Below are 19,456 nucleotides of genomic sequence, written 5' to 3' on the forward strand. Positions count from 1 at the left end.
ACTTGCATTCTGATTTCTTAAGTGTGGTGAAAGGAGTTGCAGCTATTTTGACAAGAATTTGAATAATCCTATGTATACCATGATGATTTGTTTCAAATCATCATCAATTGGAGAAAAAGGTTATCATTCCTTAAAAAGCATGAAGTCCAAGAAAAAAAAAGAACTTGAAATGCAGGAAATAATTTATCTAGTCATACATCTAATGACCTAAATCTATAATCTAGACCTCTTTGCTTCCACTACAATACTTTCCATTACAATAAATGGCCATTCATCTTCAACAGCCAATATAAGAATATGGGGTTAAGGCGGGAGAGGATTAGACAAGGCAATTTGCCTCCTATTTCTAATGTTTCGTCTCAGTAACAAAATAAAGGAAAAGTACTAGAAAGCAGAGTCCAGATGGTATATTTCATGTTATCTATGCTCTAGGGACATTCTTTATCAAATTTGATTGCAACTTGCAATAGGAAATAGAGTTTAAATCACAACATACAACCCACTCTTCCCCTCCCTCATAAGACAAAAGTTCCATAAAGCAATACTTGCCCTTAGTAGATATGCACTATATTTTATACATTATTCTATTCCATTAAAACCTAAAATTGTCCTGGCTGGGTAGCTCAGTTGGTTAGAGTGTTGTCCTGATATGCCAAGGCTGTGTGGGCTAGATCCCCTGTCAGGGCACATGCAAGAATCAATAAATGAATTCATAACCAGGTGGAGCAACAGTTAGATGTCTCTCTCTCTCTCTTTCTCCTTCTTCCTTTCTCTCTCTAAAATCAATACATTTTAAAAAATAAAATTGATTTTTGAGTCAGTTCAAAACAAAACTGCCCTGGAAAATAGACAGGTTTCAGTCTGTTGACAAACTGCAAAGTTATTAGCTTTGTTGAAATGATGACATTCACAGAATAATAAACTTCCCTCCTATTCATTTGAACCACAAGTACCATCTCTCAGGCGTCCAGAGTTTGTAGAATCTTTTCCTCATTGGAACACCAATTCATCACAATATCTCATAGATTCTAAGACTTATTTTCACATTTTAACATCTCTAAATTCAAGATGGGTCTTTTAAAAATCAATGGCATGGCGTAGTTCAATTGATAGTATTTCCTTTCTTTCTTGGGTAACATGAAATAATGGTGAGTCTTAAACTCCATTTTCTTCTAACAGTTTCTATGAAATATATTCATAATAAGGATTACATAGGCTGAACTCCATTGCTTATTCATTTCTAAGTATTCAGTTGATCAGAACATTTTTTGACACCTTGTTGAGAAAATGTAGTGAGATGAAAACTGCCTAAGAAAGAGTCTTGGTTATGGCCTGGAAGGAAACATGTTACAAATGGAGTTTAATATTACAGAAAGCTTTCTCATGTGTTTTCTTGTTAGAGTTTGATCATGAACTTTCTGCTTTTCTTTCTACCTTATTTCTGTTTTGTTACTTTCTTTAGCATTTTACTTGATTCCTCTCATCAACAGGGTTCAGAGTCACAGTTGCTCCAAAAATGGTTTTAAAAAAAGGCAAAAGATTATGTCCAAAATTAAGGTACTTGAATCAAGAATTAACATTTATCATAAAAATGGGACGGACTGCTAAAATTCAAACTGCCACCAACCTAGCACATTGTAAAACTTAATGTCTGTAAATCTGCCATGAAGGATCCTGAAGCAAGACTAGAAACAACAAAAAAAGGTTTGCTAGGGCTATTTTCCTCCTAGTCTTATTGAAATGTACCATCCTGTCCTTAAAAATAAAAACCCCTAATGAAAAACAGTAAATTAAAAGCCATAACTAAGGTGCTACTAGAAATTGGAACAAGCAGTTACTGCTTTTCAAGCCAGACACCAAGAGACTTTTTTCCCCGCTTTGGTTGATTAAAACTTGAGCCAAGCCCAAGGGTGGGGAGGCGGGTCTTACGCTCCGGCCTCTAAAGGAGCCTGGGCTCCAGAGCCTAGAGCTGGGAGCTCCACCCTGTAGTGGCCTCAGATTGGGCAGGAGCCTGTACAACCGGTCCAGAAAGCCTCGCCTTAGCACTTCTCAGGAGTGGGCGGGAGGCGGTGGGCGCGCACCCCGCGGCAGCTCTCCGGTGTGCGGAGGCTTCCACGTGGCGATAAGTCTAGCAGCACAAGGTGCTGCCAGTCGCTTGGGCGCGGTTGCCGCCGGCCGGGCAGGAGAGGCCTGCTGGCTGCCACTTCCGCTCCCCGTCACGTGATGAGAAGGGGTGTGGCCTGAGCCCTCGCGCCTTGGGGCGGGAACGAGAGGAGAGGGCCTTCTAATGTGAAGGATCTCTGATGCACTGACTGCCCAGAGAGGCGGTGACAAGGGAGATGACAACATTAGGCCGCGACGTGCTGCGGGCCAGGCGGTAGTGGTAGCGGCTACCTCAACGGCTGTAGCGTTAGCTTTCGCCGCGGCAGCCGCCGCCACCGGTACCCCGCAGGCAGAGGGACGGTGGGGGCTTGCTCCCACCGGTGGACTGCGGGGCCGGAGTTTTCGTCCCCCTTGAAGGGTCGAGCCTGCAGCGCCTCCGCATCGGTGAGACAAAGCCCTCAGGGCTCTCTTCCCTCCTGCCGCCGCCGACAGCGGCGGGGAGAAGTTGAGGTCGGACCGGACGTGTGCAGGGCCCCCGGAGAAACAGCTCCCGGAGCCCCGCCAATCCGGGGACTCCACCTCGGTGAGTGTCGCGTGCGTTTCTCAGTTAGGGGGCGGTGGGTTCACACCCCTACGGCGACTGCACCTCCTTGACCTCACATTCTGAGCTTGGGCCAGCGGGGACTCCGGGCAGTCCGCGCCGAGGAGTTTCTCTTTGGCTCCTTTGTCCCCTTTTGTACTGGGGTATTCCGAAGGCTGGCGGCGGTGGAGTGTTTTGGGGCCCACCACAGTGCGTCTGAAACCATACAAAGCCGCGGCAGGGGCTGGGGGAGGTAGAAGCATTTTAGCCGCCCTGAATGTCTGCCTCCTCCCAAAGTTTGGGCGGACAGTCGGGTCTCGCCGGGAGCCCCCGCGCCCAGGGGAGCTGATGCTGTCACTTTGTTGCGGTTAAGGCGAGGCTCCGGTTTTCCTGTGACAGCCCGGGTGGAGGCTGTGCCGCGCGCGCCGCAGACTGCACCCGCCCTTGCAGAGCTGGATGACACAGTGTTGTCCCTCTGAACCTCGGTACCCGTGGCCCTCTTGTAATGTAAGAGAAGCGCGAAGCCTTTGCTGTACTTTTAATTTAAAGTTTGTTTCAAAGCCCATTCTCATGAGTGGAGCAGGTTCCAAGGAGCTTCACATACGGAGTGTGCTTTTGGTTCATTGAGACACCCACTCAAGACCGACTGAGGCGAAGCAACTGTATATGCATATTTTCCATTCACAAAAGCCATTTAACACTCTTCGGGAGACATCTGCTCTGGGGAACACACCTAATTTCATTTTATCTAGATGCTGTGTGAAATAATAGGTGTTGTAACTTGGGTTCCTACTGAAACTTATCTAACTGATGATATAAGCATATTTGATTAAATACATAATTTAATGGAGTTTTTGCCTTTCTGATGCTGGAAGACTAAAATGACATCTGAGTAATATTAGGCTGTCCTGTTTTATGGTAGTATTATTAACTTCCTTTGAAACTTAGCTTCAAATTAGTGTCTCTTAGATCTTTTAAAATAACCATTTTAAACCATTTTCCCACTTTTTAGGATTCCAAGGAGAGCAAGATTGTGGAGAAACATGGGTGAATTGCTTGTTAGGGTTTCTGCATCCCATCAGGCATCTAAACTGATCACACAGAGAGTATGGTCAATTTCTGTGCTTGCAGAACTTGTTTTGCAATGAAATTGTTAAGATCATGCTAGTTTTGCAGAACAAGTTGGGGAAGGAAGAGTAAGGGTATGCAGTCTGTCCTCTATTGAAAGTATGACTAATTTAAAATATTCGTTACCTCTTTTTTTGATAACAACTGTGTATGGAACGACTATAATATGCCTGTTAAGAGTACTGGGAAAGGGACCAGATGAAACATAAGAACTACCTTTTAGGTCTTTAATTATGCAGATTAAGTCTTTGTGGTCAAATTCCATGTGCACAGTTGGAGCTGCAGTACATCCTACACGGGTGCTTAGAAATGCCTGTTTAATTAAAAATGGTCATGGTTTATTTCTGTTATTGAATACCGAATATTGAATATTATTGTATCTATGATCTGTGAAAAGATATTATATTTTTTCATTTATAATGTTATTACATTTTAGAGGCAATCAAATATGTTTCTTAGAACACATTTATGGCACTTAGAAATTTGGCAATAGCTAGTTTTTTGGCTCATTTTGAACTGAAAAACCTTAAAGTATACTTTGGGGAGAAATATACAGTTCTAAAGAAAACTAATAAAATGCACCTAAGCCATGAAAAAATAAGAAATATGTAATTCTGTGTAATGTGGTTATGTTTTAGTTTGTTTTGATTTGAGAAAAAAATGATAAAATTATGAATTTATAAAATCTTCATTACCAAAGGGTCTTTTTTTTAAAGGACAGACTGCAGAATTTCTTCAATTAGGGAATGCTTTTAATACATTTAAATTTGGTTTGTTTATAAATAATCCTCTAAGAGCAGATTACTTGTGTTGAAACATGAAAGACAGAATAAAGAATTGATACTTAAATGTAGCTTTCTAATATTATTTTGGAAAATTCTTTCCTAATAGCAATACCTGAGGTATTATATTTTAATATTTATATTATACTATTTAAATCCAAACACGTTTGTAGCAAAGATATCCGAGCATCGGGAGAGTCAAAATAGAAGACCATAGGCTCTCCTATATTCTTAGGAATATGACCTACAAATATTACATAAATACAGGTTACATAAAAAGTCTCTGGGTACTTCATTAATGAAGGTGGTTGTGTGCAAGGAGATTGATGGAGGTGCTTGATTGTAGCAATTGTGGCTGAAGTATAGTTTTCTTGTAGATGGGACACGGAAAGAGATGTCTGGACTCATGTGTAAAGATTTCATGTCAGTATGTGGGAAATCCCTGAGAGATTTTAGATCTCTCCTTCCTTCCACCTTGGTCCCTCACCCCCTCATATACCTTCTCAATGGCATGAGGTTGAGGGTCTCACCTGGAAGACATAATAGAAGGGATTTTTTTTCTCCCTAAAAAATGTTGTCAAGTTTGCAGGCTTTCTTCTGAGACCTTGTAGGGAAGGAATCCTTGTCCTAAAACATCATATCCTTACTCTCTGTGTTATTTTTACCTTTGTTAAAGTTGCAAACAATGTAATCTGTCCATGGTAACAAGGACCTTGTCTATTTTGCTTACCATTGACCCTGAAAATGCTTAATAGTCATTGAAAGAAAAAAATGTAGTTCCAGACATATGACTGGAAAACAAAGAGGTGTATGTGATAATGTAGTCCAAAGTAGATACTGTATATGCAGTGAGGTGATAAAGAAGGATGTTGGCTTAGGAAGAGGGGAGCAGGTCATTTAATCAGGGAAACTTTCTTGGAGGAGGTGATTCTTGAGTTCGGTCTTATAGAAATGGTTATAATATCTGAAGGTAAGCAAGTTTTCTCAAGAGATAGACAGCATGAACCAAAACATTTAAATGGGATTTGGTAATCACATCAGATTAAGTAAAGTTATTTTTGGTAACATGAAGAATTTTTCTTCTCTCACAACTATTGCCTCTCCCAGAGAGATAGGTTGACACACCTTAGAAGAGTTGTGATTTAGAGTGCTTGAGTTTGAAAGTGACAGCGGTACAGTGAAAGCAAGAAAATTGAACTGGGGATCAGAAAATTTGAATTGGATTTCCAATTACATCTTACGTAAGCAAGTGTCCTTGGGCAAAAAACTGGGCCTTAGTTTTCTCATTTCTAAAAGGAGGATAATAATCCTTATCCCATATGCTTGTTGGGAGAATGAAATTACATATTGTATATGAAAGTGCCTACCTCAATATCTAACACATAGGAGAAATCAACAATCATTAAATTATTTAAAACATTTCTTTGTCTTTAGATTTTTAAGAATTATTTTGGTGTGTTTGTCAAAAAATTCAATATCTACTTGAACTTTGAGTTGACCCACATATTACTATGTTTCAAAATTTTGGATGCTTAGTTTTCTTTCAATCAAGTATATGTATTCTAATAGAAAGGAGGCTTGTGTTCTAAATATTAACACAAAGAATGGTAGACCCATCAGATTTTTAAAGTATCAAGTAAGGGATATGTATGGCTGGAAATCTGAGCCTTTTAGGTTTTTCTTCTCTACAGAATTTGTTTTTGAAGAAATTGCTCTTGTTTGTCATGCCATCTATCTATTCATTGTTGTGAAGAAATGGGATTTTCCTGCTATTAAGAAAAAAAGTTGCCAAAAAAGTCCTCTATATTTTCTAGTGATCTGAGTGATTGTAAACTGTAAAGGATGTCTACCTGTTGCACTTTATTTTAGAACTCAATATTTTTTTTTATTTTGAAATCTCACTTTTATTTTTAAAAACTGTGCAGGTTTTCATTTATCCTTTCTTTTTTAATTTTTTTTTATTAATGTTTGAATACAGTTCTGTCCATTTTGCCACCACCACTTTTCCTTGTCCCACCCACCCCCTCCTCCTACCCTCAATCCTACCTATCTTTGTCTTTGTCCATGGGTCCTTTATATATGTTCTTTGACACTCCTTTCCCTTCTTTCCCTTGTAATTTCCCTCCCTTCTCCCCTCTGGTTACTGTCAGTTTGTTCTTAATTTCAGTATCTTTGATTATATTTTGCCTGCTTATTTGTTTTGTTGATTAGTTTCCATTTATTGGTGAGATCATGTGGTATTTGTGTTTCACCACCTGGCTTACTTCACTAAGCATAATGCTCTCTAGTCCCATTCATGCTGTTGCAAAGGGTAGGAACGCCTTTTTTCTGCTGTGTAGTGTTCCATTATGTAAATGTACCATAGTTTTTTGATCCACTCATTTACTGATGGGCACCTAGGCTGCTTCCAGCACTTGGCTATTGTAAATTGTGCTGCTGTGAACATTGGGGTGCATAGGTTCTTTTGAATTGGTGTTTTAGGATTCTTGTGGTATAATCCCAGCAGTGGGATTGTTGGGTCAAACAGCAGTTCCATTTTTAGTTTTCTGAGGACATTCCATACTGTTTTCCACAGTGGCTGCACCAGTCTGCATTCCCACCAATAATGTATTAGGGTTCCCTTTTTTCCACAACCTCACCAGCACTTGTTTGCCGATTTGTTTATGATGGCCATTCTGACCAGTGTGAGATGGTATCTCATTGTGGTTTTAATTTGCATCCCCCGATGGCTAGTGATGCTGAGCATCCTTTCATATGTCTCTCGGCCCTCTGTATGTCCTCCTTGGAGAAGTGTTCGTTCAGGCCCTTTGCCCAGTTTTTAATTGCATTGTTTGTCTTCCTGGATTGGAGTCATGTAAAACACTCAGTATTTTTTGAGCAGGCTAATAGACCTCTGTATCATTTCTTCTCTAAGCTTTTTGTTCCAGTAGCTGTTTTTTCTTTTATAAATCTCAAAATTTTGTTATACTTTGTGAAGTCTTTATAACCCATGGAATAGTCTATTTGTATAATATTTGGGAGGGATTTTCATTATAAAAACACTAAAAAGAGTCTGAATTTCGAAATGGTAAAGAAAGCAGTTACCCAGATAGAATATATCTTCTATATTCACAAAGGACTGAAAAAAAAAGAGTAAATGGTTTTAGAGCTTGAAGACTTCTCAGAATAAGAGGAGAAACTTTTTGATTTAGGGTTGTTAAAAACGTGATAGATTCAAAGGGAGATTGTTCTAGCTTCCAAAGTTCACTTAGTAGGAATGGCTGATCATCATCATCATCATAGTAGCTAATATGTTGTGACTGTTAACCCAGGTGCACTTTAAGATTACTTGTCATGTTCTCATATTTATTCCTCACAGTGACCTCCTTCCTGCCAACCCCCCCCCCCCCCGCCCCAACCATCACTCCCCTCAAATCAGGCTATTTTCTTGTCCTTTGTAAACCTCTGGCCCAGGTGGTGGAGCCTAGCAAAAGGATTTTAATTTGAAGTTTAAGGAAATCTTTGACTTCAAAGCTTCCCCTTTGAACCACTGAATTACCCTGACTTGTAGAGTTTATTTGCAGATGCCCCTTATAACAGGTCTTGACCTTATGATATTTGTGAGACTGCTTTGACTATGATCTGATGAAAACCCACTTTGTAATAAGATGGCATATAACCTCATTTTTTTTCTATTTTGTGTGTATTTGACATCCTATTTTTAAAAAAATTTAAGAAATATAGTAAGTCAAATAATTATTTAATATTTATTCAGTTGCCCTTTTCTCACTAGGAAATTCCAGGGTCTACTAGAAATATAAGAACATGTTAGTTACAGTATTTCAAGGTGACTTGTTATAATTTTTAAAATAAATACTTTAAATTTTTAGTTGGTGTGGATGTTTATTATGTAGTCTATTGGAGGATCACAAATATATGTAATGAAATCTATCCTTTTTTTTCCATGACCAATCCAAGTCACTTAAGTTTATTTAAGCCTTCTGCTGCTGAATTTTCCACCATTAAACTAACTTGGTTTTTGATTGCCAAATGCCACATATTAGCAGAAGTATAATAGTTTATCAGCTTATACAGTTTCTAACAAAGAAGGCTCAGACCCCTGTGGAAATTACAAAATCTGTGTAGGTATATTTTGATGGGGTTGGGGAAATGGTAGATCTGGGGAGAGAGCAGTCCAATCTAAGTAACATTATTACTGGGTTAGAGTAATAAGGTAGGGCGCCTTGGACATGAGGGCACAGGGACATTGTTCAAGTGCAGAGGAAAGTGAAGGATTTCTGAAGACTAGCTTTGCTTAATGTATACTTTTACCTATTGTTTTGACTATAACATTTAAGATTAGCAATCCAGAAGTAAAGAAAACAGTACAATGTACCATAGTGGGGAATTTGTAATAGTTCCTAGGCTGTTTTGCAAGATATATATGGATCCTTTATAAATATTCATTGATGATGGTGGAAAGAATCTCTTACTACCTATTATTTTAGAAGTATGGAGAGGCAGATTAGTACAGGCCGTAGAACATGACTGCTTAAATCCAGAACCTGTACAGCCACTTACCATTTATTTAGTCTATTGCCTTGTCCTATGCTGACATGAGGTGGCTGCAGGAGAAGAAAATGATGTATTTAGTCAAAATGAGACCCAGAGGTGCATCCTGTGAGTTTTCCAAGGTTCTTCTGTGGTATGGAAGTTCTCACATAATCATAATGAAGGAAATAGAAGTTAGCAGAGAGCCAGCAAGCCTATCATGAGGCTATTACTGTGAAGGGAGGGGCCATTTGAACGAGGTTTTAGGGAGGGTGACTGGCAGATTCAGCTTTGCCACACCATAGTTTGTGCTTCCTCATGTAGTGTAGTTTACAATGGGAAGTGGTTGCTCAGCCAGTAATGCATTTCTCAGTCATTTTCTCCTCTACCCGCATCCTCCCATCCTGCATTGAAGCGGGGCCATGTGACCAGGTTTTGCCATGGAATGTGAATTCAAAATATGTTGTAACTTCTGGGTTGAAGTGTTCTTGTTTTCCCTTCCACAGGCCAGATGCAGAGGCAGGGAGGGTCTCATGTTATGTTAAAGCCATGAAGTTGGAAGGATCTAGAGTCCCTAAATTACCATGTGGGAGAAAGCTGTGCACCAAATAGAAGCACCCACTCCAGACTGTAACTTCAATGAGAAATTTTAATTATGTGAAATGACTGAAAATTTGGGGTTTATTTGTTGGGCAGCTAATGTTGCCTTAACTATAAGCATGGGCTGCATAGAGGAGATCATTGAGGCCCTGAGGATATTCATACCATCAGGAACTGAGGTGGAACCAAGTTAGGAAATCCCTAACTGGATACTGTCCCAACATACACAGCAGCATATGCCTTTATGACTCAATGAGGGCCAATGGCCAAACCTCAAAGGCTGTGAGGACCCAAAGGGCAGTCTTCAGGTCTGCATTCACACCAATCATAACAATCCCTGTTTCCCACAGAAGCTTTTCTGTATGACCACATACCATCATTAGAATCAGGAGCCGAGAGAAATGACAAAAAATTTTCTATAAAAGTATGAAGAGTTCCCTTAAAGCAGGATTTCTCAGCTTGGCACTGTTGACATTTTGGGCTAGCTAATTGTTTGTGAGTGGCTTGCCTGTGTGTTGTAGAATGTTCAGCAGCATCCTCATTCTCTACTAATTAGATGCTAATACTACCTTCCCAAGTTACACAACCAAAAATGTCTCCAGACATTGCAAGTGTCCCTTTGGGGACAAACTCACCCTTAACAGAGAACCGCTGTCTTAAAAACTGAGTTAACCTGAAATTATTTTAAACTGAAAGAAACTTATCTTTAATTAAAGGATTTTTTCCCGTTTTAGGAGATGGGCAGCGTTCATGGGGGGAGGCTTATTTATGAATATGCAATAAAGAAAGCTGTGTTGTTTTTATGAAATATACTGGTTTATATTAAATGTTGATCCATATTTCTATTAATTTATCAATTTAGACATCTGTATTTCCATTTTTTTCTTCTTTTCTTTCTTAACTGGTAGCTATACTTCTTACTGCTTAAATAAACATATCCATCTCCCATTCTTCTACCCAAATAACCCCAGCTGTCATGTCCGTAGAATCTCTCTAAATAGTGAAAACCAGTAAATAATTTTGACATTATGATTATGTAAATGTTATTTAATGCTGGGTCAGGCAGTGTGCTTAGATTGTGATTGCTTTTCTACAGATCGTATTAAGCAGCCCATGGGCCACTTGAGGAAAAATGTCAATAACATCAAGTTTCAGTTCAATGAAATAACATTTTATTTTACTTATGTTATCAGTTACTCAAAACCTAGCCATTGAATTAAAAAAAGTTGGACATGACTTTCTGTTTTCTTGGTGTTTCTAATTGCCCCCTTTTCTTGCACTGTGTGCTTTTATTATAGTCTCTCAGTCTCTCTGCCCCCACCCCATACTCCTGAGCATAGTATCTGTTGCACTGTGTTCCCTATTTATGTGTAGTTCCCTGTATTTCTGTCTCAGTTTGGACTGCTTTTGTTTTGGGTCTCTTTCTGAAACCTCCTTTCCTTTCACTGTACTCTTAACATTGTTTCATTCAATGATAATGAATCATTATCATTGATTCATTCTATTATACGTCTTCCTTTTTTTTCTTTAATGTACTCAATCTTTGTTTCTGGGTTACATTCTCAAGTAACTTCCTAAAAACTGTTTGAGAGGCAAACTTTGATTTATTCAATGTACAAAAATGTCTTCATTCTATTCTCATATTAAACTGATAGTTTGGCTGAGTACAACATTGTAGGTTGCAAATAATTTTCCTTTAGAACTCTGAAAGCATTGTTTGGTTGTTTTCTGGCATCCAGGGATGGTTAATAGAAGCCACATGCCATCTAATTCACTATCCTTTTAAGATATTTTGTTTATATTGTCTGCAGGCTTTTAGGATCTTCTTTGTTTTACATTCCTGCTACAGAGTCATAATGACATATATAGATTGTTTTGTTTCAGTTACTTGTTCTAGGCAGTTACTTGCCCTTATTGTCTGAATCAGATTCTTTAACTCTAGGAAATTCTCCTCTGTTGTCTTTGATATTTTCTTCCCTTCATATTCTTTTTTGCTTGTTTTCTCTTCAATAAGCTGATGTTTTCTTTCTTGAATTGATCCTCCTTGTCTCATTTTTACTTTCATATTTTGTGGTTCTCTTTGCTCTGTGTTTAGGGTATTTTTTTCCCATAGTTTCTGGCTGATTTTTTTTTGTGGGGGGAGGATAACCTATGAATTTTCTTGTCCTTTTTTTTCTTTTTCTACCATTCTTGTTTTATGTTGTAATACATTTTTTAGTCTCAGAATATATAAAGTATATTTTTAAAAGATATCTTGTGTTTCCTTAGTTGTCTCTTCTTCTCTGGTCAGTTATTATGTTTGTTTTGTAGTCATTCTTTTTAATGTAAGTTTTCCTTACATGCCTGGTGATCCTTGGTTTTCTATTCATGTTTCCACAAAAAAAGGACTGGGTTTCTGGTCTGGGTCTGTCTTCTGCCACCCTGCTCCTTGGACTGTTTTCCCTATTAGGTTTTCCCTTGGAGTAGAAATTCTGACTGAAATACTTAGGAGGCAGGGCAGTACAGGTTAGGGACTGTCAATTGGCAAGCATTGTTTTAGAGTAAGAGGGAAGGGAGCTAGCTTCCAGATTGTGGGTCCTCTAAATGTCAGATGAGACAGGTTTCTTACTGTGTCCCAGCATCCCTAGTTATCTTTCTCTACTGAGGTAATCATTCATTTTCTTTAAGAAAAGCCAACTATCTTTTTTCTTGGGGGTAAATATCAGTTGTTTAGATACTGCTTTAGATAGGGGATGGGAAATGTAGTTGTCCCTTATACAGTCAATCAAGTGATATTTAATTCTCCTATTTTTAGCCCCTCTCCATTCTTGCCCTTTGCTGTACCATTGCTTTGTGATCATGCTTCTCAGGTTTTGTTAACTGTATGGGTTCCCACTGTTTTGCATCACTCTTGAAGGGTAAAAGGAGGCTCTGGGTTTCTCTGCTTCTTGTGTCAATCTCACATCTACTTTCATCTTTTAGAAATTTGTTGAATTCCCTCATTTCCCCAATTTTAATGTCTTTGCTCTTATGGTTTTATTTCTTTCTATATGAATTGTTTTTAATTGCAATGGGATATCTGGAGTAACTGGCAAGAAAATTTATATTTAGTCCACTGGTTTTTATTGGAGTCCTTTTGTCGCTTCGTAAACAGAAGGTTCAGAACTGTTGAACTATATTTTTTGTTAACACAGGTTTAGTTATAAATATTGTGATATTGATACAGTGACGTTACTTCACTATTGATTTATATACATGTGTGTCTTTATGCCAGTGGTCCTAAAACTTGTATTCTTTTGAATTCTTGTTTGCTTCTTAGTTTTTCTGTTTGCTTGTCATCAACCTCAACTTGTACGTGTCATTATGATTCACTTGCCATTTTTAGTTTGCTACTTGGGAACTGAATGAGACCATTTAGAATTGTGCATAAAATAGTGACTTTGGTCTAGAGAATGGCATGTTACCTTTATGCTTGTGGCTGTTGTGACATTTCAGTAGTTTAGAAATCTTTACTTATTTTACTTACTAACTCTGTACAGACTGGTGAGGCATTACTCTTTTTTATTTACTCAGCCATAATAGTTATAGCTAGTTTGGTTAATTACTTATGATATTTTTTACTTTTTCTTTTCCTTCTCTTCTGCCTTATAAGCTTTGACACTTTAAATTTTGAGCTTGGATTGTCTAGCTAGCTTATTAAGGGCCTTGATTTTCATCTCCTCTTTTCATTTTATATTCTTCAAAATTTCCAGGCATTGTTCTAAATTTCTTTAACTTACTGTGTTTTTATTTCCAAGTCTCCTTTCCTGAATACTCAGGTTTCATAGTTATTGCCTATAAATTACCCTAGGCAACTAAATTTAAATTTATCCATTTTCCCCCTCTCTTCCAATAATAATATTGCTGCATCTCCCTATTAATCTTGTTCAGTTCTTCTCTCAAGAGACTTTGTAGTTCTTTCATCTACAGCTATGGTTTCAACTGTTGGAGTGTGTATCTTTTATGATTGAAATTATAATTCTTCTGCAATCAGAAATTTTTACAATCCATATTCTAAATATGCTAGCTATTTTGAAGTTGAAATCCTGACAGAAGGGTTTTGATTTGGTAGGCTTAAATTCCCAGATTTGGCCTGATTATATAAGATATTATAGAACCCATGTAGTACATACTTATTTGAAATTTAAAGAAGCCTTAGAAAATAAATGGGCTCTTGTGCATAATGTAGAGAAAGTCAAAGTTGTAAATATCCCCTAATGTAGTTGACATCTATTCACTGAATATTTTGTGAACTTTATCTTCTGTGAAACTGTTGATTTTAGCATCCAGAGATTGGATTAAATAGTAGTTAGATGTTTCTTGCTTTACCTTTTTCATGTGTTCTAAGCATTTTCAGATATCTGTTGTCATTGATGATTAATTTCCTTTTTGATTGGCTCATTACAATATCTTTTATTGTTTCTATTATGTTTATAGTCTTGATACATTTTTTCACTGTTCCTGAACCTTTAAAATAGAATCTTCAGCATTATCTTCAAACAATACTTTGGCTGTTTTCAAAAGATTTATTATTTGGTAAGTTATGGTTTTTATATCTTTATTTCCCCAATAATTTATGATTATGATGTAGGAATTGAAAAAACAATACCCTGTCATTATTGATGAAAAAGTCTTCTGTAAAATTAGAGGTTCATTTAAAGAGATTGATTACTTAACATATTCAGCACTGTAACTAGCAAGGTCTTGTTTATTTGGAGCTTCTTAATTCACAGTGGTAATTAGCTTCTTCAAACTCGAAGTTGAAATTAAGCAGCGATACATTCTGCGACTATCAGACAAATTATGATTTTAATTAAATTGAGAAAATGTGTGATTTTTTTTTGTATTCTCTAAGATTATTTTATTGTTATATAGATCAGTTTTCTTTTAGGAACAGGCTTTCAATATAACAGTTATCTCCATAGTTTCTCATTTTTGGTAGTCAGACTCAATTCAAGTATTAAATATTGTGTTGGTTTTCATAGATCCTTTTTGAATTGGCATGCAGAAGTGTAATTATGTCTTGGTTGCTTGCATGATAAATTAAAGATGATGAATACTTTGGTTGTTGTAATTTATTCAACAGCCCAAGAAGCATCTAGGCCAGATGTGAGGCACTCAAATACTCATTTTTCTTTCATGTTCAAGATAGCTATTCTTAATCTGGCCTTAATCTGGCCAAGAAGCATACTAGAATTCAAAACCCAGAAGCATCTAGGCCAGAGTGAGGCACTCAAATACTCATTTTTCTTTCATGTTCAAGATAGCTATTCTTAATCTGTATTAAAATGTGAAGAAATTGCTTTTGAGGTTGAGTAAGAAAAGCAATAATAAAATTCCTTAGATTGTTTTGAATTAACTTGAGATCTTGCATTTCAAACTTTGATCTTTTAATAAAGAACCCTTGGTTTAAGCATGGGTATGAATTTTACTTGTAGAAAACTGAGTTACTCTTTTGGTTTATTATTACCAGTTACATATTTAATAAATTAAAACAATGTTCATATTATTCTTAGAAAAGGATCTTTCAAGAAAATTGAAAATTATACAGAATCAGGTAGTTTTAGCTGTAAATTAACATATAAGACTAGATTATTACTATATGATTGCCAGTATCATATTTGCTAGCACTGTCCTTGATTTATTATTATATCGTGGCCTTGATTTATTACTATCTCAGACACTCTCTTTGAGACCCTCTGTCACAGGCTTGTGCAACCTGGAATTACAAACACCAACTGATTTAGTAAATAGATGCACTGGGGAAAATAAGGAACTTGCCAGAAGTATTGTCTTTCCCTGTTAAGTAATAGTGTGACCTTGGCAACCACTTGGTCTCTGTGGGTCTTAGTAAAATGGAGAGTTTGGAACAGATAGTCCCTTGGGTTCTTTTGAGGATTACCCTTGAAAATGTTAGTGGCTAGAATTCCAATAAAATAATATATTATGTAGTATAATCCTTATAATATCTCTGAAATAGATGACATTATTCCCATTTTACAGATGGACTTATTCATGTTCTACAAACTGCATGTTCAAGTAACATTCTTAGTTATGTAGCTACTAAGAGACCAAGCAAGAATTTGAACCTTGGCCTATGTCATTTTACAGTCATGATCTTATCTGTTTACTAAAGTATCTCTTAAGCCATGTTGCTATAGTAGACCACCAGATTTTATTCTTAAAACTTGTTCCATTTCTTAGTCTGTAGTTTATAGTAAATGTACTTTTGCATTACAGGATCTCTTATTCAGGAAATCCAGAAGTCAGGGTTCATACTTATGAGTAGTGCCCAAAGTAGAAATGTGACCTGTTTTTAAATAAACATGCTAGAATCTATGTGTCTAAGAATTAGCTTGAATTTATTTCAGTAATGTGACTGGTCAAAAAACACTTTTGGAATGATTTCATTGTCATTTTTTCAAGTGCCTTCAGCTTCATTCTTTTAACCTACATATTATGATGGCAAATGACATCTTTTGAGAATGGATTTGATATTTGGAAAAAGTGGGAAGTCATTTTGAACTGCATACCATATATTAAATTAAGGATCAAAATGAGAAATGCTGTTTCAGTTAAATACAAGCAGTAACCAAAGGAATGAAACCTAGAAGGTAGTTAAGAAAGTGATTTGGAGATAGGAGTTCCAAAATTGCTTTGTGTGGTGGCAACTTGAAATGGTCTCTAAAAATGAGTACTCTGAATGAAGATAACCTTTATTTGTATGTAAATTCTGCTATATTAGTTAAAATTACATCTTAAGATAGTTATATATATTCTGTGTTTGCCACTTAGGCCAGTGCTATGCTAATTTAGCTCGTACTTTAGAGAAAGAGTTGGTGAATGAATTATAGATGTCAGGTATTCTTTCTGCTTTAAAGGAGATCATAATCTATAGATTATGTGTTTACACAATAATTGAGATTTTGGTTATATGCATAATATTTTAATTCTTAGTTATATTCATATTTATTATGTAATTTGTGGTTATGGTTATTCATGTTGAGGGTTAATCCCAGGCAGCTGCCCCATCTTACTTCTTAGCATGATCTAAAACCACTTCTGTTGCTAAGCCTGTGTGTACTCTTTGATGCAGTTTTACAAGTAAATTATTACTTCTTTTTTGCAAAAATTATCTTAGGCTGCCTTATACACTTATTACTGAATAGCTTTTGAAAATCAGTGCTGTACTCTGTTGGTGCAGATATACCTATATATCTTGTTGCACAGAAGGGCTCGTGATAGGGAAATTTTATTTTATCTTTTTAGGGTATTATTTTTCTCAAACTCCCAGAATTGTGGAATCTAATGAAGCTTCCTCATTTGTAAGCACTACAGAATTTTACCTTTCCTTTTGAGGTTTCAAAATAATTTAATGTCATAAGACAGATATTTAATTCAACAGATAATTTAAGTACAAGTCACTATGCAAGGGGCTGGAAATTCAATGGGAGCTAGATAGACATGTGACTTTTTTGAGCTTATGTGTGTGGGAAGGGTAGGGAGCAGAGTAAACTGCTAGTTGCACAATCCGTTGTGTAATCACTATTGTGGAAAATGCTAAGAACTATAAGGTGATATAAGAATTTGCCAACCTAATGGAGAGGAGGCAAGGAAGATGACTTGAGCTGAGGAAAAAATATTTCTGGCAGCACATCTTGTTGAAGTATCTTGGAACTGCAAATAACTTGGCTTTTGCTAGAAACTGAGAGAGTCCACTGTGGCTGGAGTGTAAAGAAAATGAGAGAGAGAATGATAGCATATGGTGCAATAGACAAAGACTGGGTCATTCAAGGCTTGATAAACCATGTTAAGGATTTTGTTTTTTATTTTAAGATTCCTTGGAAACCATTAGAATATTTTTTAAAAAGGATCAGGAAATGATCATGTTTACAATGATCACTCTGGATGCTGTGTAGAGAATGGTTTGGAGGTGACTATGGTAAATGCTGGGAGATCCATTAGGTCCTGTTGAAATTAAGGTACCTGTGGTTTTTCCAAGGGAGAAATCTCTAGGTCCTTGGTTCTCAAAGGGTGTGTCACCTGGAAACTTGTTAGTAATGCAGGTTCTTGGGTTCTTTCCAAACCTACTGAATCAGAAGCTTTAGAGGTGGAGTTCAGAAATTTGATTTTGGATAAGCTCTCCAGTTGCTTCTGGTGTACCTTAAAGTTTTTGAACCTTTCTGGCAGGTCATTCATTAGATATATGATTTTTGAATGTAGGAGAAAGCTCTAGGTTGGCGGTATGGATAGGCCGTAGTACTGCATGAAGGTGATAGTTGAAAGTGAGAGGAAGAGAAGAGGCTGTGACAGAGTGAAAGCCTGAGATACTTTAGTATCAAATTCCTGGACAGAGTGAGGGAAGCTTGTGAAAGAATAAAAAAAGGATTGGTTAGAGGGAACACCAGGTTCAGGAGAGTGTTTGAATAAGTGCGTGGGGAAGTAAGCATTAACCCTGACAGTGAGTGATCTTTGTGTGTTTGGAGTAGAATTACCAAGGTGGACACCAGCTTTCACTGGGTTGAGAAGGAAATAGGGAGAAAAGGAGGGAAGGAAATATAATTTACAAATATTTAATATTCATAACTATGATAAATCAAAATAGCTTTGAGGGGCAGCTAACCAGCATACGATTCTACCAAGAACTGTATAGTAAAATCTCATTGTTTGGACCTATTGATTTTGAAATACATAATTCACCTAGAGGAATGAGCTCAAGTTTAGCATTGTCTTTACCCATCTTGCAGAGAATGTCATAGTGTGATAATAAACTTATGAAAAGGGGGTTGAGAATGTTTAGTCTACCAACAGTGCTGTTTTTAACATGATTAAAAACTGCCTTAGCAGTATGCATTTATATAAAAATAATTCTTAAATTATAATATTCATTTTGATTACATTAATTCACTTTGTATTATTATGTATCTAAAGGAAAATGTCTTTAAATGCATTTTATAATCAGACATTTACTTTTTTAATTACCTCAATTGTTAGAATTATTCTAACATGTTAATGTTACGCTATTCTAAAAGGAAGACTACATTTAATGTGAAGACAAATTAAGGTAATTTCAAGATCAACCCCAATTACATCTTAAAGTCTTTGGGGAGTGTCTGTGTGTGCACAGACATGAATGGGGACAGGAAGAGAGGTGGAGAGAGGGAGATTGAGACTAAGCCATTTTAAGATGCATTTTCTTTTCTGGGTGATATATGTATTTGCTTATCTAAAAATGTTTTAAAGAAAAAAATGATTTTCCCCCATTTATTTATGTATTTAAATTTATTGGGACAACATTGAGTAATAACATTATATAAGTTTCAGGTGTACAGTTCTATAATACAACATCTGTGTATTGCACTGTGTTTTCACCACACAGAATTTAGTCTCATTTGTCACCATATTTTTTACCATGTTTACCCTCTTAATTCTTCTCCCAACCCAACCCCCTTCCCCTTTGGTAACCACCATACTGTTGTGTGCTCATTTGTTGCTTTCTGTTTTATATCCCATGTATGAGTGAAATAATATGATTCTTGTCCTTTTCCTTTTGACTTGTTTCACTTTGCATGATAGTCTCAAGAACCATCTATGTAGTCACAAGTAGCAATATATCATAAATAAAATTGGGACCTTTATATCAACCTGTACTTACTGTAAAATACAACAGCTGCAGAAACTCAAAGTTAGTTTTCTGTTGCTAATACACCCCAGT

At 36.8% G+C, this 19,456-nt stretch overlaps 1 protein-coding gene across 6 annotated transcripts in view; it reads left to right on the forward strand.

Moving 5' to 3' along the window:
• Positions 1 to 2,225: 2,225 nt before the first annotated feature.
• OSBPL8 (oxysterol binding protein like 8) overlaps positions 2,226 to 19,456 on the forward strand; it is a 170,806-nt gene continuing 153,575 nt past the window's right edge. For 3 of the 6 annotated variants that reach the window (XM_036018652.1, XM_036018653.1, XM_028503696.2), the window contains exon 1: positions 2,378 to 2,686. The gene's annotated coding sequence lies outside the window, so the exon portion shown is untranslated. Of the gene's footprint in view, positions 2,687 to 19,456 lie in introns of all 6 variants that reach the window. The other 3 variants (XM_028503692.2, XM_028503691.2, XM_028503694.2) reach the window with 3 other exon arrangements.

The sequence above is a fragment of the Phyllostomus discolor genome, chromosome 2, assembly GCF_004126475.2.
Source record: "Phyllostomus discolor isolate MPI-MPIP mPhyDis1 chromosome 2, mPhyDis1.pri.v3, whole genome shotgun sequence".
Taxonomy (NCBI): domain Eukaryota; kingdom Metazoa; phylum Chordata; class Mammalia; order Chiroptera; family Phyllostomidae; genus Phyllostomus; species Phyllostomus discolor.